Here is a 22,929-nt window from a genome sequence, read left to right as displayed (position 1 = left end):
CTCGGGTGTAGGAGGCTCTCCTCGCAGCTGACACGGTCAGATTGACAGTTCTCTCTCCCCAGTATAGCGGACAGCTCGCAACTTGCTCACTACTGGTTGTGTGAATGGTTTAGTGGTGGAAAGCATACTTTAACTGGGATGCGAGCATTTTGAGTACCAGAGCCACATTTCTAATCGGACAACGCTAAAAGATACCGGCCACGGGGCTAGAAACAAAAAAGGTAAGATCTGCACACAAATAACCAGCATGCTAACGTTAGCCGGCTTTCCTGCCCTTGGATTAGTTAGCAGGCTAAGAGCTAGCCGGCTAATTCGAGCCTGGTGTATCTCATGTTGCTAGTACACCGTCTGGCAAACCAATATGGATGCTGTGTGTTCCCTTTGATGCTCTGTCCTGGGGAGATTATCCGCTTTAACCGCGGTTTGATTCCTGAGTCGACGCTGTTTTCTAGTTTTATTTTCGGTTACGAACTGAGAGCCCGGTGTGAGGGCAAGCAGACGGTGTATTGGGAATACATATATTTAAACTGGAGTGTGACTTTTTTTTAAAACCCTGTCTCCAGTAAATATTGAAGTAACCCGTTACTAACGTCGCTGGACGAGACACCGTGGCAAAATCTCCGGATTTGCAAATTGAGCGAGTAGCGGGTTTCAAGCGTTCTGATGTCGGAACTGACGTCTGCTTTCTGATTATTCAAAGAGAGAGAGAGAGAGAGAGAGAGAGGCGGGGGGGGGGGCGTTGAGAGAGACAGGTGCATATGCAGTTTACTCTACGAGCTTGTTTATCTTAAATCGTGTTGATTCAGTGAGGTTGGCTCTAAATATAATGGTTAAAGGAATTGTTCACTGGTCATGCGCCTGTACTGTACAAGTGATCCAAATGCAAGTAGTCTGATGTTGGCTCGACTGTGCGGTTATCTCCTCTCCCCAAATGTAATCTAATAAATGAGCCTAGTCGAATGGCAGGTGGTATTGCAAAGTGGATGTGTACACCGACCATCCAAAACATTAAAACCACCTGCCTAATATTGTGTAGATCCCCCTCTTGCCGCCAAAACAGCTCCGACCCGTCGAGGCATGGACTCCGCAAGACCTCTGAAGGTGTCTGTTATCTTGGCACCAAGATGTCCTGTAAATTGCGAGGTGGGGCCTCCATGGATTGGACTTGTTTTTCCAGCACATCCCAAAGATGATCGGTCGGATTGAGATCTGGGGAATTTGGAGACCAAGGCAACACCTTGAACTCTGTCATATTCCTCAAACCATTCCTGAACAATGTTTGCAGTGTGGCAGGGCGCATTATCCTGCTGAAAGGCCACTGCCATCAGGGAATACCATTGTCATGAAGGGGTTTACTTGGTCTGCAATAATGTTTGGGTAGGTGGCACATGTCAAAATAACATCCACATGAATACCAGGACCCAAGGTTAACCAGCAGAACATTTCCCAGAGCATGATACTGCCTCTGCCAGCTTGCCTTTAAGTATTTAATAGCTGTATTGGGGTTTTTTCTAATCCGAGAGCAATGTATGTGACGATGGCGTGTTTTTCCCAGGGATATAAGCTTTTATCAGGCAATGCTTCTTCACAATGCATAGTATTTATGAATAACCTGATTATTATCTCAGACTAACTGCCACTTCAATGAACAAGATAGATTAAAAATCTTAGTATGTTTTTGAGACATAATCCGTGTTTCCCCTTAAGAAAGATCTATTATAATTTGCCTATCACCAATGTGCCTTGCTTTTATTTCCTATGTTGCACTTGATACCAAAATTAGCCTCTTTCCTTTATTAGGCTGGTGGCCCATTATCAAAAATGCATGTATGGTTAGTATTGGTCTCTACAACAAACCCCATTAGAAAATGTTGTCAGTGAAGGTGTAGCTCTTGTCAGTGAATGTGCAACTCTAGGCAGGCAAACTGGCATGCTGATATAAATCCTTCAGTCCATTCACATGCCACACTACACTTTAGTGAGAAACTAAATTCCCAGATACACTGGATTACTGTCTACCGATGAATGCAGTATATGGGCCTGTAATTAGAGACATATAGTAAGAGTTGATTTGACAATTTGCTCCCTTGAATATTAATGTCAGAATCTGAATCATTTTATTCACAGAATATTACAGATATGCAGGAAGCAAAGTGAGTTGATGGAGAGAATGATTTGAGGTTCTTCTCAGTTTTTCATGAAGTTTATGTAACGTGTGCTATACTAACCTTTTGGTCATCAGTGGCTCATGTAACGGCCATCGTGTTAGACTTGGATATCAACAGCAGGTCTATGCAAGAAATTACAGTTACCGCCAGACCGATGCTGGAAGGCTTTTGGCTGTCACCACCAGTACATTGGTTTACTATACTAGTCAGTACATGATAAATAAATTTAAAAAGACAGCAAGAGATTTATGGCTAATGGTTGAAGAAGTTACTTTACTGTCTTTGATATTGGTCTGTTATGTAGCAGAATCTGACCCATGAGATCCATGTGTTTGGTTGACTAAGTCTTAAGACTAATATATTTGAGTTTAGACTAAGCCACCTTTCAGAATACAATTGGAAATTAGTACTTTTAAAATGTTTGTGAATGTTTTAGTCTGATCTGCCCTGTTTTGCTTCCTAGCTTTCCCCATAGTTTCCTGTAAGACTGACCCTGGCCTGTGTAGACCTAAAATTATCCCCCAGCTGTGACTCTCTCCTATGGTTTGCTGGTGAATATTTGGTCCCCTGCTTAGAAGACCTATTTCCAAACGCTTGTGCCTTGTGTAGCTGTATCTTTTTCCAGCATTTTTTCAGATTAATGTTGGCTGATAACTAGGGAGGAGTCAAAATACTTGAACATTTGCCCTTCCAAGCCTGGCTCTAATTTCTAAAATGAACATTCTGATGTTTTTTTTTAATTCTTTTTTCATAAACAAAAGGCAAGCCTAGGTCTTGTTCTTGTTTATTTTGGCAGGGTATGCAATAAATTGCTGGAAAGAATGAGAAATTTTGTTGGTAGTTCAGAGGCTAACAAGGGCACCTACATGCTGCCTCCAAGTCAAGTCTCCCAAGATGGTTTCTTATACAAAAATTTGCAAATACCTACTTTTATTTTATTCATTTATTTATTTATTTATTGCAAGAATTTAGCTTCAGGCTATCGTGCTAAGAGAGTCTTCACTACATAACTATAGAATCTAACACCTCTTAACAGTCAAATGCTCTTAAGTTGGTCTGTGCTACTTGACAGTGTTGCAGGTAACTAAGCATCACATGGAAGTCCTTGGCTATTATAGCTTCGTTACCTGATATTAAAAATAGACCATACAGTTCCCAGCTATTGTGACCAGTTGACCAAAAGAAAGTTGCCTTAGGTTGAGACTGCCTTTGGTAAAGAGCCTGCTCAAGCATAAGGATTAGAAGAATGTGAGCCACTACTGTATTAGTATGTTTATAGTTTTTGCTAAAATGCAGCACTGTGGTGGATCAGGCTGACAGTTTGGCTTTGTCTGACCCTTTGAAAGGAGTCAGTGGTAAACTCTGTTTAATTTTTAATTTGGTGTGTTTTGCTGATGCGCTGACCGTGCACAGAGCAACTATTATGATGATGTTATTTATTTAAGAGGTGCTTGGTTGATCCCACGTACGCCAGTGAGTCTTACCAATTCAGAAAAAGGTAATTTTCAATAATAATAATAATAATAAACTTTATTTGTATAGAACCTTTCATACATAAAATGCAGCTCAAAGTGTTTTACATTAAAAACAAGGGAAACAATAAAATTCAACAACAATACAGATAAAATAAGTTAAAAATAATAAAACACAGAACTAGGCATAAAACATAAAACAAGGCAAGAAATAAAACCACAGTACAAGATAAAAAATAAGAATAAAATAAATATAAAGTGAAATTAATTAAAAGCAAGAGCATAAAAATGAGTCTTGAGCTGATCCTTAAAACTATCTATGAACTTTGCTTCTCTTATTTGTTGGGGGTGTCTGTTCCAAGCCGTCGCTGCATAAAAACAAAATGCTGCTTCGCCATACTTTTTGTAGTTCATTCTAGGGACAATGAGCAGGCCAGCACCAGAGGATCTAAGAGAGCGGCTCGGAACATAATCAGATAAGCAGTCAGACAGGTATGAGGGTGCTAAACCATGTAGAGCTTTAAACACAAGTAAAATAATTTCAAAATCAATCCCCAATGCTACAGAAAGCAGTGTAAAGATGCTAAAACTGGGGTAATGTGAGCTCTCATCCTGGTTTTTGTTAAGATCCTTGCTGCCGCATTCTGTACTAGTTGCAGCCTATCGATACTTTTTTTTTGTTGAGTAAACCAGTAAGAAGTGCATTGCAATAGTCTAGACACGAAGAGATAAAAGCATGCGTCACCTTTTTGGCATCTTCCAGGGAGAGGTAGAGTCTAATTCTAGCAATATTTTTTTTGGTGAAAAATGAAATGGCACCCTTTGTAACATTGTTGATGTTATTTAAAATCCAACTTGGAGTCAATGATGACACCCAGGTTTTTTTTTAATACAGTCTTATTCTGTACAGCCAGACTTCCCATTCTACTTGATATCATTTCTCTCTGTGCATTAGTGCCCATAATGAGAATTTCTGTCTTGTCTTTGTTCAATTTGAGAAAGTTTGCACTCATCCATTGTTTAATACTACACAGACAATTCATCAAGGGATTGAGAGCATTGGGGTCATCTGGCGCTACAGATAAATATAACAGTATCATCAGCATAAAAATGGAAATTCACCCCGTGATCACAGATAATTTTCCTAAGCGGCAGCATGTACAGGCAGAACAATAAAGGACCAAGAATGGAACCCTGTGGAATACCTGAGAAAATTACATGTTTGTCTGAGACATGGTCAGAAAGACTAACAAAATAGCTTCTGCCAGTGAGATATGGGTAGAACCATGATAGGGCAGTGCCTGAAAGGCCAATCCAATTGTCAATGCGGTCTAGAAGTATGTCATGATCGACTGTATCGAAGGCAGCCATCAGATCAAGGAGTAAAAGAATGGAAACATTTTTATTATCAGCGCTCACTCTGAGATCGTTGACTACATTTACAAGCGCTGTTTCAACACTGTCCTTTCCCAAAACCGGACTGAAATTTATCATGAATCTTGTTTTCATGCAAAAACCCGTCCAGTTGTTTATACACTGCCTTTTCCGAAATCTTGCCCAGATAAGTGGATTAGAAATAGGCTATAATCGCTCAGCACCGATGTATCAAGATTATTCTTCTTGAGTAAGGGCTTTACTATAGCTGTTTTCAGTGAATCAGGAAAGATACCTGATTCTAAAGAACAGTTTACAATATCCAAAACGTCCCCAATCAAACTATCTAAGACCTCTTCAAAAAAGGCAGTGGGAATTGCATCCAGAGAGCAGGTGGATGACTTCATCTGCAAGATGGTTTTACAAAGTTCCTCTTCACTAATTTTGCAAAAGGAAATTAGATTTCCCCGAGAATCGTTACTAGCAATTTGACTGTTTGGATTAACAACCTTATTCGTGATTCCTGCTTGGATAATAATGATTTTATTATCAAAGAATGATGCAAACTCATCACATTTTGATTTAGATGCAGGGCGTAACTGCTCATGAGACTGGGGAGGATTTATAAGGCGATCGATTGTGGAAAATAAGACTCTGGAGTTGTTCTTGTTTTCATTTATAATGCCAGAGAAATAAGCCTGCCTTGCGCAGCGCAGACTTTGTTATAAACAAATACACATTTTCTAAAAATCTCACCATGAATTGTAAGCTTACTTTTTTTCCATATTCGCTCTGCTCTACGGCAATCCCTCTTGAGCAAAAGTATTTGCTCAGTCTTCCAGGGTATTACTGTAGTCTGTGGTTTTTCTCTTAGTTTTCATAGGAGCCACTATGTTGAGAGCTGACTCAAGTTTTAAGTTGAAGTGGTTAACTTTATCATGCACTGAGGAAATATCAGCTGACAGAGGAAGACTGCAGGTGATAAGGGAAGTTAATGACTGCAGAAGGACTAAGAAAATTTCTTTTTATGATACACTGTGTTGTTTTTTGTTAAGTCAGAGACATCCATCCATCCATTATCCTAACTGCTTATCCTGCTCCCAGGGTCGTGGGAAAATGTCAAGTCAGAGACAATCATGTGAAAAAACAAACAGTAGTGATCTGATAAATCAGTATCAACAATCTTGTCAACACCAATATTCAGGCCTCTAGAGATCACTAAATCTAGGGTGTGGCCAAGGTTGTGGGTTGGCCCAACAACATGTTGAATAAAATCAAAGGAAAGCAGGAGCTGTACAAACTCCATAGTTTTGCCGTCCGAGGCATTATCCACATGCAAATTAATTATGACTGAAATTAGAATTCTGTCATAATTAGTAAAACAAATCGACAGTAGTTCTGATATTTCAGGTAAAAATAAGGCTGTTTGCTTTGGGGGCCAATAAATAGTAACCAGTAACACAGAAGATTGACTTTCCAATAAGATCACCTGATACTCGAAGGATGAGAAACTGCCTAGATGCAAGCGCTTATGTTTTAAAAACATCAGAGAAAATGGCTGCCAGTCCTCCACCTCTCTTACCCTCACGTATAGAGTGGATGAAACTGTAGTTTGGAGGAGAGGCTTCAGCTAGAAGGGCAGCTCCATCTGAACCAAGCCAAGTTTCTGTTTGAAGAATAAAATCTAACTTCTCCTCACAGATGAGATTATTTATAGAGAAGGTCTTATTTGCAAGTGCCCTGATATTTAACAGAGCCAGGTTTAGCTTTTTATCATGGCTGGGTCTTTCTACAGGGCAAAGGCATTTCAGAGGGACCAAATAAGACTCTGCTCAAAACACTCCTTGCCCTGGTCTCCCTATTTGAGATGATAGTCTGAATATTACATACATCATAATCCTTATGTCATTTAGCTAGGCACTGTCCGATGTTGTGTGACAGCAGCTGAGCACCAGTTTCGTTTCGGTGGAGGCCATCCTTTTTCAGCAGGAGGGTCTCGCCCAGAACAGGTCAAAGTTATTTACAAATTCAAGACCAGTAGCTGTGCAGTAGTTTTGGTGGAGGGCATAAAGTCTAGACCACCTCTCACGCCCTCTCTGACAGGTAGGGAGGGGGCCAGAAACAACAATCTTAAGACCCAGGTCTGAAAGGGAAGAAAACAAATTAAGGAAATTATTTTTTAAAACCTCAGACTCACGGTACATGACGTCGTTAGTGCCGATGTGGAGAATGAGAGCGTCAAGGTTGGGTCGCTTGGCCAGGATGGTAGGGAGCCTCCGGTGTAAAGCCATAACCTGGGCACCCAGAAAACACAGAGTTTTAGAAAGGCCAGCAGACTGTGGCAGGGAAACATTCCGCACCATAGAGCTGCCGACGACCAGGGAGGTGGTTAAGGGGTAAATAGGAGGGAGGGTGATGAGGGGGACAGGCAGAGCGGGGACAGTAGCAGACGTGGCAGGGTGCGGGGTGATGGGGGGGACAAGGGCAGCGGGTACAGCATCAGATGTGGCAGGGGGGTTGGTGGTGAGGGGGACAGGGACAGTGGGGACAGGAGCAGGCACAACAGCAACCAGCGGGGCTTGGTAAATTGCTTGAGCCGGTGGTTTCTCAGCTAATTTGAGGTTCTCCCTGTGGCAAGTCTGGCCCTTATCCTCAGGTGGTGGCTGGGGAGAGAGGGCAGCTGACGTGGACAGGTCGCAGTCCTCGGAGGCAAGGGCCTGGAAGCGGTTGAAGGTAGGGAGGGTGAATGGGGGGGAGGCAGCAAGCCTACTGCTAACGTTAGCTCCCCTTCGCTTTCTCGTGAACACCACTGTGGACCCCTCGTCCCAATGGGGGGTGGAACAGCTAGTCAGGAGCCAGGAGAGTGTGGTTTCATGCACAAGTCCATGCAACAATTGATAATCCAATAAAATCCAAAAAGTAGTAGTGGAAAACCATAAAAAGGTTGATAAAGGTTAAAAGTAACACAATGTTGAGGCTAAAAACTGCATAAAAATGTCAATCTATGACAGCAGTAAAAACACAATGCCGATGCCAGGTATGTACATCTATGAGGTTATAACTAAGGTACATTTTTTCTTGTGTGCGTGTGCACGCATGTTTGTGTGACTTTTTTCCCCCACAACATGGATAGACAGGGCGAGACATCAGAATGTTTTATTTGCCTTTGCAAAAATAAACATGGAAAATCAATCGGTTGTTCATTTGACTCTTACGCATTACACAACATCATAACGGGGATATTTTGAAAAAAAAGATTTTGTAATTCTTTGTATTATAAGAATTCAAAATTCTGTAAGTGGTATGAATACCAGATTGTGTCAGGTATTCTCGATAAAGCCTGTGATAGCATGAAAATGTTAAAGCCCAAGACGCAGTGTCTTTAGTCTGGATGTGAGATATGCAGTACTTGGGTCACGAGTGTCTCTTGACAGGAAGGTGTGACAGTCCTGTGAGGAGTCACAAGGTCCCGTCAAACATTCTCTTTCACTTTCTCTTCCTTTAACTTGTCACATGTTATTTTTCTCTCTTCTGTCTCTCTGTCTGAGTCCCTAACCTGCCTCTCTCATTTTGTCTCAACATTCATCTCGGCCCTTTCACCCAGACAGCAGACTATCATCATATTCTTCATACATTTTATAATTCCATTATAATTCTGTTGTCCACTTGCAATGTTGTATTGTGTAAACACAACATCCATCGCACGTTGTCCGTCTTGGGGGAGAGATCCCTCTGTTGCTCTCCCTGAGGTTTCTTCCTGTTAAAGGGTTTTTTTTTTTTTTTTTAGGGAGTTCTTCCTTATCCAATGCGAGGGTCTAAGGACAGGATGTTGTGTTGCTGTAAAGCCCCGTGGGGCAAATTTTTGATTTGTGATATTGGTCTGTACAAATAAAATTGACTTGACTATCCTCGATTTCCAACTGTCCTCCTCTCCGTGGCTGACATTTCCTTTTCTCCCTGTTCCGTCCCTCCATGTAATTTTTCGTTCTTCTCTTGTGACGCTTCGTCCTTCTTCAAAGAAACTTTAGAGAGCAAATCTCATACTTAAAAGTGCAGTCGATTTTATATAAAGACAAGTTAAAAGTGGAGTGCAAACTCTATCTCTTTCTCTCACCCCCCCAACCCCTTTGTTTCTTTCTCTTACATAATTCTGAGTCACCCCTGTCCCCATGAGTCATGTCACTTACTCCCCAAACTGGCAGGAAGTTAAATGTGAGTGATGACTTGTTATTGAAAAAGCCACCAACAGTCTGATGTTCCAGGCATACAGCTGTAAAAATGAAACAAGATGTGTTTCTCACTGATCACATGGTGTAACAGTTAAACCTGAAGTGCGGAAATTTTGTTTCCCCCTTCTGGCAGTGAGAGTAATTACTTCTCTTCTTTCAGCGCTCTCCAACGAGAAAAGCTACAGCAATGATTATCCGTGTTTGTCCTCGCTGTCGATCGCTTTTTTTTTTCCTTTTCTTTTTTAACTTTAATCCTTCCTCTGAATGCTGAGTTTCTTTTTTTCTCTGGAGCATCAGAAACTTTTTTCGTTTCTTAGGTTTTTCCGCCATAGGAGTCTCCGTGGACGATGATGTTCGCGGATGACATAGTGATCTGTAGCGAGAGTAGGTTGCAGGTTGTGGAGAGCCTGGAGAGGTGGAGGTATTCACTGGAAAGAAGAGGAATGAAAGTCAGTAGGAGCAAGATGGAATACCTATGCGTGAATGAGAGGGAGGACAGGATGAAAGGAGTGGAGGTGACGAAGGTATATGAGTTTAAATACTTGGGGTCAACTGTCCAAAGTAACGGGGAGTGCAGGAGAGAGCTGAAGAAGAGAATGCAGGCAGGGTGGAGTGGGTGGAGAAGAGTGTCAGGAGTGATTTGCAACAGAAGGGTACCAGCAAGAGTTAAAGGGAAGGTTTACAAGATGGTTGTGAGACCAGCTATGTTATGGTTTGGAGACAGTGGCACTGACGAAAAGACAGGAGGCGGAGCTGGAGGTGGCAGCGCTGAAGGTGCTAAGATTTTCACTGGGAGTGACTGACAGGATTAGGAATAATTTTATGTTAGAGGGACCATTCAAGTTGGACGGTTTGGAGACAAGGCAAGAGATTGAGATGGCTTGGACATGTGTGGATGAGAGATGCTGGGTATATTGGGAGAAGGATGTTGAATATGGAGCTGCCAGGGAAGAGGAAAAGAGGAAAGCCAAAGAGGAGGTTTATGGATGTGGTGAGGGAAGACATGCAGGTGGCTGGTGTGACAGTGGAAGATGCAGACGATGGGAAGAAATGGAAACAGATGATCCGCTGTGGCGGTCCCCTAATGGGAGCAGCCGAAAGTAGTAGGTTTTTCCGCCATAGCTTCCAAGCCCGGACGCTTTCTGGCAGAAAGCCCTGAAGACAAGCCAGTCAGAGTCAAGTCAAGTCAGTTTTATTTGTATAGCCCAGTATCACAAATTACAAATTTGCATGCAAATGCTTTCGTCTCAGGGAAGTTCAGCTCTAAAGCAATCATTGCTGGCTGACGTAAAATGCATAATTTTCAGCGCAGGGACACAACGCGGGAATGTCGCCCCAGACATACTGCGAAACACTGAGAGATTTACCTGGCAGTGATAGGCTTAATCATCAGTATTTGAACTTGTTTGGCAAGGACTTGAATGTCACGGACATTCATTTATATGTATAAATCCCGCGTTCTAGCTTTAATCTTAATTGGACGGAGAAGGTAGATCGCGACATCTTGACAAGAAAAGAACAGACTATATGCAAAATTTCCTATAGACCTCTCAACATTGACGCTGCCTCGTTACAATTACCTAAGTCAAGTGTGACCAGGAAATAGGAGGTGAGAATTTCACAATAATCTTGTGAATTCATATGGGGCCAGATTTAATTTCTATTTAAACCTTTATTCATTCCAGCTCAGCTGATAGAGCACATATGCTCCTTCTCAGAGAAACCCACCAACTTCATACTAGCGCATGAGCATACATTCCCTCCTGGGGTTTAATAGCCACTTGTCTTATACTGCAGATCACTTGAGTAGCTCCACTGGAGCAGTTTGGTCTTATGGGCTTTGCTCAGGGGATCCATGGTTGTCGGAAGAAGTTAAAGAAGGTGAAAGTGTTTCTCATTTGCTTTCCCCACCCAGATTAGAAACCTGGCCTCCCACCACAGAAATGGAGCTAAATTCAGCTCAGTCTTGTCAAAGTTTCACACTGCATTTGTGTATCAGTTTCACTTCTTTTACCAAGTACAAGAAATGCATAGGACTTTCTCTTGGTGATACTGATATAACACTATGGCACACACATAATCACACATACTGTACACATGTAATGGGCCTTACATTCAGTACAAGGAGACAGTGAAAGACATCCTGTCGACAATAGACTTTAACTTTAATATCATTCAGATATCCCTTCCTCTAAGAGTCTTTTACATCGAACAGAAACTGCACTTTTTTATTGGCATTCAGGTAAAGGCCATAACCATAGCATATTTCTGTGCATGGTAAGCATGTGTCCATTGAGAAAGCAAAGGCAGGAAGTATGCTGACTGGCCCTGATTGACCATTAGCTAATGAATTGGATTGGTCTGTTTGCATTAGAGCGTTCATGTGCCAAGACCACATTGTGTTTGAGAGGAAAGTAGGCTGTGTGTGTGTGTGTGTGTGTGTGTGTGTGTGTGTGTGCGCGCGCGCGTCTGTGCATGCGCGTCTGTGTGTGTTGCATGTGTTTGCTGTGTGTCACATGCCTATTGCCAGTCTCTTGAGGACTTAAGGCTGTGGTTATGCACATTGACTGTGTCTGTGGTGTTGATGGCATGAATGCAGGCATAAGGGGAAATCTGCCAACAATTCCAGTTGTCTTAGAAACTAATCAAGCCACCCCACCAGACACTTTGTCGTGTATCCAGCCAACCAATTAACTTGATTCTGTTCATTTGAAATATGTTGAATGGCTTGGAAAATAGCAAACCCTGCCAAACAGAACCGGGCTTCACGCAGGGCTGTCACACACTGATTCATATTTTAATTTTGTCAGCTTTTCAAAAATGTGCTCAAGGATTGCACATTTGTATGGAAACATAGCTCCTCACTGTTTCTGTTTTTTTCTCTTAGTCTGTGTATGTTTGTCTTACTTCCTGTTTCCATCTGTCTCTGTCTGTCTGTCTGTCTGTCTATCTGTCTATTTTGCATTTTGTTGCTTTTTTTTGTATTTGACACAGTTTATTTAAGTCTGTGGCTTTCTTTACCTTGCTAGCTTTCTTTCCATCCATCTCTTTACCTCACTGCCTTAATGTGCTCTAACCAGTTTTGTCTGGCCTCATGTCTCAGTGTAACTTGGTCAACCTTTTTATCTGTTTGTTCCCCTGCCTGTCTGTATGCTTGTGTGTCCCACGATCTGTCTCTTTGCATGAGCTCATCCTAAACCCAGTCTTTGATTCTCGTCTTTGTCATCATCAAACGGTAAAATCGAGGCCCGTGAATAAATGTATGACCAGCAGCTGGGTTCATCATATGATTTGACTTCATCACAGTACTCTGTATTATCTGAACAGCTCTGAGTTCACATTCCCAGAAGACCAGTTAATTATAAATCTGAAAGGCGCTGCTGGTATCTGTTGCTCACACACAACCACACACCCCTACACACTTCTGTCTACTAGCAATGGAGGCTAGTGAATTTAGAATTTAAAGGTGGAGACATTCATGTTTTTACTGACCAGAGCAATTTTATAAACTTGTAAAGTTGGTTCGTGCGTGTTGTTGGTGTTGATGTCCCCCTCCTCCCTGAGAAAGAGAGAGACGGCAAAGTTCTTAAGAGGAAGAGTATGATGTCAAGAGGAGAGGGTCACACAGAAGGGGATAAGAAGAGGAAAGAAGGTGAGAGACTTGGAGAGATTTGTTGGAAGAGGAATGATGTGGGGGGAAAAAAGAAATGATGAGAGATGGAAACAAGGGATTAGAACACAGCAATAGAGAGAAGGAGATGTGGGTGACAGAAGGGAAAAGCGAAGAAGAGATAAAAGAGATAGCAGACAAATGAGGAATATAAGGGAGAAAGTGAGTGTGTTTCTGTATGTGTGTCAAAGAGGGAGAGAGCTTAATGAGGAGGTGATGATAAAGGTGTAGAGTGAGAGAGAGTAAGGGGAGGAGGGTGCTAATGACTGACGAAGAAAGGCATTTGAGTGAGGAAGAGGAAAGAGAGCATGATCTGGGTATTGGAATAAGAACTGCTATCACTTATCACTATGAGTATCACACGGTCAGTTCTTACGTACTTAACTGGTTATATAGTGAACTAATTGTATATAATAATACTATATACCATTCCAATTCATGTGTACTGCTTTTGCCCATGGCAATGTTCATAATATTTAAGACCGAATGTGATATTCTTTATATATTTATATTGAGATTTTTATTACATCAGGTTTTAACAGAGACTGTTGGCATATCATTGAGAATAGACTTTCTGTTTAAAATTTCTCGGGGGTATTCTGTCTTGTTTTCTTATGTTGTATTCATACCATGTTATCTGCTATATGCATCATGACCTTCTGTTGTGTTCAATGTGATCCATGAGAAGCAACATTTGAGGTCAAGTTTCAGTTAGGTGCAGATGTACTCTGCCTTTTACTGTGATACAGATGCTGAGGTATTGATACAGTGTGTTTGTGTGGAGGGAGGGAAAGTGAATTGAGACAAAGGTAGAAAGAGAGAAAGATGGATGACTGTAAAAGGGGATGGATGAGGGGAGATAGAAACACATACGGTGTGTGATGGGGGAGGAAGAGAGAGTGTGAGAGTGGAGCACTGCCCACCAAACTGGCACATTCAGAGTTTTAGCTTCCAATATAATCTTCAGATGGCAGCTAGTTATCTTCTGAAGTGAAAATGAAAGAGCTGAGGCCACAACTACTTACCCCACCCTCAGCGAAGGACACTTTTTCATCAGCTGACCACAGTGATGCAAAAAGTCTCACTATTCTCCCGAACCGTTCGTTTGCGTTTGTTTTTCGTGAGTAGGAAAAAGCCTGGCCGGTTACCTGTCATACTACCAGGTAAAGTGGAAAAAACTGACTGAATTCTGCCAAAGATAGAGAGTGAGAGAGAAGGTTAGAGAGACAGACAGACGGGACACATATAGTATATAGGAAGAGATGGAGACATGGTTCGCTCTAGGGAGCTGTGTTCTGTTCTGCTCTGCGTAGGCAGGCAGATGTTCATTACAGGGCATGCAGGGAACAGCTGGAGCCAGGCGTGTAATTCTGTGTGTGTGTGTGTGTTTGTGTGTGTGTGTGTGTGCCCACTCTCTGTTCATATTTTTGGTCTTAGCCCACATTTCATACTTATTTTATTAACACGTTATACATCTCAGTTTGTACCAAAGTTACCCCATGATGAAGCAAGTGTAGTGTGTGTGTCTGTCTCTTTCTCCATAGACAGCAGCTGGTAGCTGGTTAAAGGAGGGATTATACTTTCTGGTCCACAAGTACTTGAGGGTCCACATGACGTAAATTTCCTCACTACCCAAGTCTGCGGAGGTCCGCGTTGCAGGCCAGAGTCCGTGCGGCCACTTTGCTACAAGGGCACCTACTGCACTTGCGCTGTAAACCAAAATGGATGCTGAATTTGAAGAGAGGCTACTTGAAGAGGTCTGTCGCTACCCGCATCTCTACGATTCATCTCTAAAACAATACAAAGATAATCAAATATGTACCACGCTTTCCCCACTTTTCTTTTTTTATGTGATTGCGCTAAGTACAACAAAGCAGCTGCTCTTCTTCTCCCATGTATGTCGTCATTTCGATTTGATTCAAACATGCCAGATGCTGCGGAATACGTCAGACGCGGATCTACTGCGCATGTGTGGAACATGGACTCCAGAAAGTAGTATAAACAGAACTACTACTCTTCCGTTGTGTCCGCAGCTGTCCGTGTACGTGTCCGCTCGTGAGTATAGTCGAGCCTCAAGGCAATAATATTTTGACATGATCCAGTCCATTCCCCACTGGGCAGCAATGAGGGTATCACAAAAGAACATTCCACAGGGGGTGTCCGGGGAGCGTAGCAGTCTATTCCATTGCCTACCAACACAGGGCTCTCGGTTCGAATCCCTGTGTTACCTCCAGCTTGGTCGGGCGTCCCTACAGACACAATTAGCTGTGTCTGCGGTAGAGATGACCTCCGAAACCCGGTTCTAAACGGGAACCGGTTCTAAATTAGTAAAAACCGGAGCATTTTTAAGATCCGACGTTTTCGGTTCTGCTATCGGTAGTCGGTAGGTACTCGAGAAATCATGGAGTGAGATTTATATTGTGGCAATTGTGTTTTTCGAGGAATTTAAACGTCGCGAACATAATCTTGTTTGCCGTTTTCTCCATCTCTCTGTCTCTCTCTCTTACAGCGCGAGGGGCGGGGCTGTGCTGTGCTCCACACACTCGCTCACAAGCACAGACAGCTCTGCTCAAGGACTCATCATGGCGGAGAGAACTAAACGTTCAAAAGTTTGGGTATATTTTTCAAAAGTAGATGACAACGACGCTCGTTGCTACAAGTGCAACAAATCATTTGCCAGTAAGGGTGGCAATACAAGCAATCTGTCGAAACATCGTTTGTCGAAACATGGTATTAATCTGCAGAAATGCGGAGTTTTCCACTGCTTTGCTCGTAGTGTTCCATCCACGTCCACTGCAGGTAAGCCGTATGAGCCATAGATACGGAGTTAGCTAGGCTAATAACGAATTATTACGAATAGGCCAATAAATAGAATATAATTGCTTAGCTAATTGTTTAGCTACAAATATATAAGCCATAGATACGGAGTTAGCTAGGCTAATAGCCGGGGACACTATAAGTCAGGAGAGATCACAACTCCTGCCGGAGAAGGCAGATATGTTGATTTTTCTGCAGAAGAACTGTTAGGATAATGTTCTTGGTTCTTGTTTGTTTGAACTTCCGTTAGCCTTTTGCTGTAAAAATTTATTTTTAATATTTTTTTTTCTTTATCTTTATCTACTTTTATTTTTTATCTTATTTGTTGTTGTTGAATGTTGATTATAAAGTCTATAATTCAGACACATTTAAAACATTGCTGCTGCTGTTGCTGCTGAATAAATGATATTTGTTTATATTTATATAAAGTTATATAATAGAATAATAAAGCAATGTCGATTCTGTTCTTAATTAAGTGTCTTTTTTCTTGCATAATAATAAAAAAGAACCGATAAGAGTATCGATAAAGTACCGAACCGATAAGCAGTACCGATAAGAGTAGTAGTATCGATAAAATCCTAACGATACCCATCCCTAGTCTGCGGGTGGGAAGCTGGATGTAGGTACACTACCGTTCAAAAGTTTGGGATCACCCAAACAATTTCGTGTTTTCCATGAAAAGTCACACTTATTCACCACCATATGTTGTGAAATGAATAGAAAATAGAGTCAAGACATTGACAAGGTTAGAAATAATGATTTGTATTTGAAATAAGATTTTTTTTACATCAAACTTTGCTTTCGTCAAAGAATCCTCCATTTGCAGCAATTACAGCATTGCAGACCTTTGGCATTCTAGCTGTTAATTTGTTGAGGTAATCTGGAGAAATTGCACCCCACACTTCCAGAAGCAGCTCCCACAAGTTGGATTGGTTGGATGGGCACTTCTTTGAGCAGATTGAGTTTCTGGAGCATCACATTTGTGGGGTCAATTAAACGCTCAAAATGGCCAGAAAAAGAGAACTTTCATCTGAAACTCGACAGTCTATTCTTGTTCTTAGAAATGAAGGCTATTCCATGCGAGAAATTGCTAAGAAATTTAAGATTTCCTACACCGGTGTGTACTACTCCCTTCAGAGGACAGCACAAACAGGCTCTAACAGGTACTATTTAATGAAGATGCCAGTTGGGGACCTGTGAGGCGTCTGTTTCTCAAACTAGAGACTCTAATGTACTTATCTTCTTGCTCAGTTGTGCAACGCGGCCTCCCACTTCTTTTTCTACTCTGGTTAGAGCCTGTAGGAAATCTTCAATTTCTTAGCAATTTCTCGCATGGAATAGCCTTCATTTCTAAGAACAAGAATAGACTGTCGAGTTTCAGATGAAAGTTCTCTTTTTCTGGCCATTTTGAGCGTTTAATTGACCCCACAAATGTGATGCTCCAGAAACTCAATCTGCTCAAAGAAGTGCCCATCCAACCAATCCAACTTGTGGGAGCTGCTTCTGGAAGCGTGGGGTGCAATTTCTCCAGATTACCTCAACAAATTAACAGCTAGAATGCCAAAGGTCTGCAATGCTGTAATTGCTGCAAATGGAGGATTCTTTGACGAAAGCAAAGTTTGATGTAAAAAAAATCTTATTTCAAATACAAATCATTATTTCTAACCTTGTCAATGTCTTGACTCTATTTTCTATTCATTTCACAATATATGGTGGTGAATAAGTGTGACTTTTCATGGAAAACACAAAATTGTTTGGGTGATCCCAAACTTTTGAACGGTAGTGTATGTATCCTGGTCGCTGCACTAGCGCCTCCTCTGGTCGGTCGGAGCGCCTGTTCAGGGGGGAGGGGGAACTGGGGGGGGTAGCGTGATCCTCCCATGCGCTACATCCCCCTGGCGAAACTCCTCACTGTCAGGTGAAAAGAAGCAGCTGGCGACTCCACATGTATCGGTGGAGGCATGTGGTAGTCTGCAGCCCACCCCAGATCAGCAGAGGGGGTGGAGCAGCGACCAGGACGGCTCAGAAGAGTGGGTTAATTGGCTGGATACAGTTGGAGAGAAAAGGGGGGGGGGGTAAAATAAAAAAAGAACATTCCACAACGGATTAGAATAACGTTCTTGTCTTGTGTCTTAAAAGGCCAGATAGCACTGTCTTATCAACTCACACACCGTACCCAACCAGTCCTGGGTCCCCAAATTGTTTAAAAAGATCTACAGTTCTTATCCAATTTGTCATATATTCATTTTGGATGTTAACCATTGTTTTTTATCATCATCAGCAGTCACTGCAAGTTTATCTTTCAGTATATTTACAGTATAAAGGATCATGTTTGAAGCATTTTCTGTACCGAGGATCTGATTTACTTACTTCCCTTAGAAAAGGGCTCATGATTAAGCTAATTTTGTTTTAGCACTAGAGAGGAGTGTATTTCTCTTCCTTCAAGTTGTGGTTGATACAAGAAAGTTGAATCAGTTCATCTGGACACGTTTATTGGGAGAAACGTTTCATCACTCATTTAAGTGACCTCTTTAGTCTCGGTTGACTGCAGGTATCCCCACCCCTTATAAACAATACAGTGGTGTAACGACCGAAACCAATGATTGGTTGGTTTCTTATGAAAATTGCTGTGACATTAATTAGAGTTATAATGGCCATGTGCACTATTCAGAGCATTAAAGAGTAGTTGCAGTCACCACTGTAAGATGGTGACAGATATTCTCTTAGCCCCCCCCCCCCCCACTTCAGGGATGGTCGTTCCCTCTTCACATAGATGGCCTCTTTGACTCCCCATTCAAACCAGCGTTCCTGTGCACATCCTCATCCTTGAAAGAATGGCCACTGGCCTGTAGATGGGTGTAGACTGCAGAGTCCTGGCCTGGCGTGTTAGCGCTTCTGTCAAAGAAAGGTTAATCTGTTCATCTGGACACAACGTTTATTGACAGATATGTTTCATTACTCATCTAAGTGACCTCTTCAGTCTCAACTGACTGCAGGTATCACCACCCTTATAAACAGTACAGTTGCATAATGACCAAAACCAACGATCAGTTTCATATGCAAAGAGGCATGACCGTTAAGTAGAGTTTCAATGGCAATGTGTGCTATTCACAGAGGATTTTGGGAAAGTTTGCAATCACAGCATTGTAAGATGGCAACAGATGTATTCTTAGCCCCCCCCCCCGCCTCAGTTCAAGGATGGTCGTTCCCTTTTCACATAGATGGACTGAAAAGTAGTCTCATCTAGACGCGATGTATGTATATCTCTGTTGGATCTGCTCCTCTTTGGCTTTCAAATCATCAGTTGGTAAAATTAGTCTGTCTCACCCATTCGTTCAACAGCTGGCTCTGTGCTTTCTGAAGGATCTTGCTAGCTTGGTGGCCCTTGATCAGACATTTCATTTGCAGGCTCTAATGTGTAATCCTGCTCTGTCTGCATCTTTGGCTGAATCTCAGGTGATTCCTGTAGTTTGCCATTTTATGCATTGTTTGCTTGTACTCACATTCAAGTTTAAGGCAGTCCTTGCAGAAATGAGTCAAAATGTCTTGATACATGGTCAATAATGCTGAACTGAGGGGAGGGGGCTAAGAGTGCATTTGTCACCATTTTACAATGCTATGATTGCAACTATTCCCTAATGCACTGTGAATAGTACACATGGCCATTGTAACTCTAGTTAATGGTCAGGTCAGTTTGCATATGAAACGGATCATTATGCAACTGTATTGTTTATAAGGGTGGGGATACCTGCAGTCAGTTGAGACTGAAGAAGACACTTATGCCCCTTTTCCACTACATAGTACTTGCTCAACTCGACTCGACTTTTTCGTTTTCCATAGCTGGAAAGTACCGTCATTTTGTAACTGTTACCACTTTTCTGGTACCACCTTTATCGAGGTTCCAAAAAAAACGGGAGCGGGTACCAACATCAATGCAGACCAGCTATACTAAGGGGGGTACTGTTACGATAATGGAAAATGACACTGCGAGGACAAGTTGAGTTGAGCCGGTACCATGTAGTGGAAAAGGGGCATTAGATGAGTGATGAAATGTTTCTCCCAGTAAATGTTGTGTCCAGATGAAGTGGTTCAATTTTCTGGTATTCCTCACCTGGATTATTGAGCATGTATCAAGCAGTGTTGTAGTACTTGAGTCCAGGACTCTGACTTGAATCCGACTCGAGTCCTGATTTTCTGGACTCGTGACTCAGCTTGGACTTGAGCACTGATGACTCAGACTTGGACTTGGGCTCGAGCATTGACTGCATTCGGACTTGGAAGTTGGAGATGAGGACTCGGTCTTATTAATTGATAAAGACTTTTTTTTGTAATAGGCCCTAATAATTTGGCATAAGATATTGATAGCTATATTAATACCGTAACATCATTCAATTTCATGCAAGGGCAGGCGCATGTGTTCCACCTACATGCAGATTCACATGCATACCCTCATGTTCAGTAACAGTTAGTGCTAAGATGCCTATTGTGTCACAAAGTAAATAAACTCCCTTTTAAATGGTGACAGCTGTGTCATTTTTGTTTAATGTGGACCTTTCTTATTTGTATGTCAGCTTTTTTTACGGTGCCAGAGTGAAGCACTGGAGCCCATCTTGGAACTCGACTCAGACTCAACCTTGATGACTTAGACTCGGATTCAGGTAATGGGGACTTGAGTCGGACTTGACTCGGACTCTTCTTTGGGGACTCGGACTCAAACACTGGGGACTCGAGACTCGACTCGGGCTCGAGGTTTAGTGACTGGCCTACAACACTGGCATCAAGACAAATGGTGGTTGATATTTCATAAAACCCAGCTCCTACATTCTGAATCTGGAAAGAATAGAATAAAATGTGGTGGTAGTAGAAGACAAAAAAAAGAAAGAAAAGTAGATCAGCCACTGAATTAATGGATGCCTACTTAATTACCAAGACCGAATTGAAAAATCTAGATGGTAAAGGTGAACGTCTTTCTGCCAATGGTCCCTAAGGAGCCACTGTAGATATAGTTTGACTAAAAGCATATAAACCTCATCAGCTTCAGGTGACTCGGTGTCCGGTGGTTTGCAGTAACAGACTTTGGGTGGATTTGCAGCTTGCGCTCCCAGCTGTGGATGTGTGGAGCTGGGTTGTATAAACATGAAGCAGGGCGTTACTGAGAATAGACGCCAGCTCCCAGTGAACCTTCCCTGTACAAATAAAGGTTAAATTCTGAGGGCACACACAATGGTAAATAATGACCGGGAATGCGAATGTGGACAGGCTTCATATTCATTTGTAGCCACAAGCTGTTGTGTTGCAGCCAGTGGGGGTCATTTTCATCATGAATCCATGAATCCGGGAGGTTGTGTTTGAGGATGGATCTAATTTGGATAATCAGCCTGTATTGTGATATGAACAGGATGAAAATACATTCAGTATTTGGTGTCATATATAGATAGGTCTGCTCAATTGAAATACTGCAATTTCGCCTTCTGTTAAAATGACTTTCTCCAATTTATTGCAGAGAAGGAGGGGTCTTTGGGCTGGAATAAAATTAATAAAATGGGTACGGTTGAAGAGAAATGGAGCAGTTGAATCAAGTGAGAGTGCAAATATAGGAAAAGAATGGAAAGAGGCAGTGAGGAAACAGATTGTTGAAGTGATTAGAATGATTGGACAGTTGTAAAAGGAAATGATAGAGAGAAGTTGAGTATCTGGAGAGAAGAGATGAAGCGTATACCTTGTAAGTATAGAAATGGGGATTGAAGTGGAGAGAGATGAAAGGAGAGAATCCATGAATAGATTTGAGAGAACAAATAAATGAGAATTGTAGAACAGCAGGATGCACCACATAGAACGGAGAGATGGAGGCAGAGGAGGTTTGATGTGATTTCATGTCTCATTGTGCACAGTGACAGAGAATGAGGTGAAACGATGCATTTGTGTGTTTGTGCATCTGTGTGCTTATTCATGCATGTTTTTGTTCATCCCATGGATGTTTTAACAAATCTATGCTGATTTTCACTCTGGGAAAATGTATTATTTGGTTTCAGAAAATAAAATATCAGCAAAATTAAAGAGTTGTATATTGTTATTTATTTTAGATTATTTTTTGCCATTTTCTGGCTTTATTTGGTAGCGATAGTAGCGAGAGATAGGAAAGGCAGGGGCGAGAGAGAGGATAACATGCAGCAAAGGGCCTGGGCCAGATTCGAACCCAGGCCGCTGCGGTAAAGACTCAGCCTTATGTGGTACGCGCTCTACCAGGTGAGCCACGGGAGTGCCCCCAGAGTTGTATATTATTAATCAAACATTATCAAATTATCTAGCAAATTTCCATTTCCATTAATCCAAACTCAGTAACTCCAAACCTTTGTTTATGGTGTTTAAACATGAAGTCAAACAGTAAGTTAAAATCTGTCTCCTCACCCAAAAGATGATCGTATTAATATCATTTGAGGATGTGGAGTCACACGACTGGTGTGGCAGCAATTTAACACTTGTTAATTAATCTGATGAAGCGTTAGCAAATTGTTTGCTGTTCTTTGTTTTGTCCTCCTAAAAATAAAGCTGTCAAATGTGCGCATTAATATATATATATATATATATATATAATTTTTTTGTGTGTATTTTTCCCTTTTATTTGACAACACTAGAGCCATCAGGGATACACCAGCCAGAGCGTTCTTAGTGCCAGTCTCAAGCCCGGACAAATAGGGAGGGTTGCATTAGGAAGGGCATCCGGCATAAAACCTTTGCCAGATCAATTATGCGGATCATAAATTAGATTTCCATACAGGATTGGTCGAGGCCCAGCTTACCAATGGCTGCCATTGGTACTCTTGGTCAGTAGGGTACCGGCGGAAACTATGCTACTTTTGGGCAAAGAAGAAGGGGAAGGCATATCCAGAGACCGCGGGAGAGGAGGAAGTGTAAGCGTGTGGAGGTGTGAGTCAAAACGTTGGCACCATGACTGGTAAAGGGAGAGAGCTGGCTGATATGATGGAGAGAAGGAAGGTACTGTGTGTACAAGAGAACTGGTGGGAGGGGAGTAAGGCCAGGAGCATCCTAGTTGAGTTCAAACTGTTCTACCATGGTTTGGAGGGGAGGAGAAATGGAGTAGGGTAATCCTGAAGGAAGAGTATGTCAAGAGTGTGTTGAGGGTGACGAGAGTGTCATACAGAGTGATGAGTATGAAGCTGGAAATAAAGGTGTGATGA

At 42.0% G+C, this 22,929-nt stretch overlaps 1 protein-coding gene across 3 annotated transcripts in view; it reads left to right on the top strand.

Annotated features, from left to right (window-relative positions):
- Positions 1-31: 31 nt before the first annotated feature.
- The window catches only part of dnajc5ab (DnaJ (Hsp40) homolog, subfamily C, member 5ab), a 46,166-nt gene continuing 23,268 nt past the window's right edge, over positions 32-22,929 (top strand). The window contains exons 1-3 of one of the 3 annotated variants that reach the window (XM_056275495.1): positions 7,710-7,747; positions 12,812-12,895; positions 14,458-14,670. The gene's annotated coding sequence lies outside the window, so the exon portion shown is untranslated. Of the gene's footprint in view, positions 222-7,709; positions 7,748-12,811; positions 12,896-14,457; positions 14,671-22,929 lie in introns of those variants that run through there. The other 2 variants (XM_056275496.1, XM_056275494.1) reach the window with 2 other exon arrangements.

The sequence above is a fragment of the Lampris incognitus genome, chromosome 2 (assembly GCF_029633865.1).
Source record: "Lampris incognitus isolate fLamInc1 chromosome 2, fLamInc1.hap2, whole genome shotgun sequence".
Lineage (NCBI taxonomy): Eukaryota > Metazoa > Chordata > Actinopteri > Lampriformes > Lampridae > Lampris > Lampris incognitus.
This window is presented reverse-complemented; position numbering and strand designations above follow the sequence as displayed.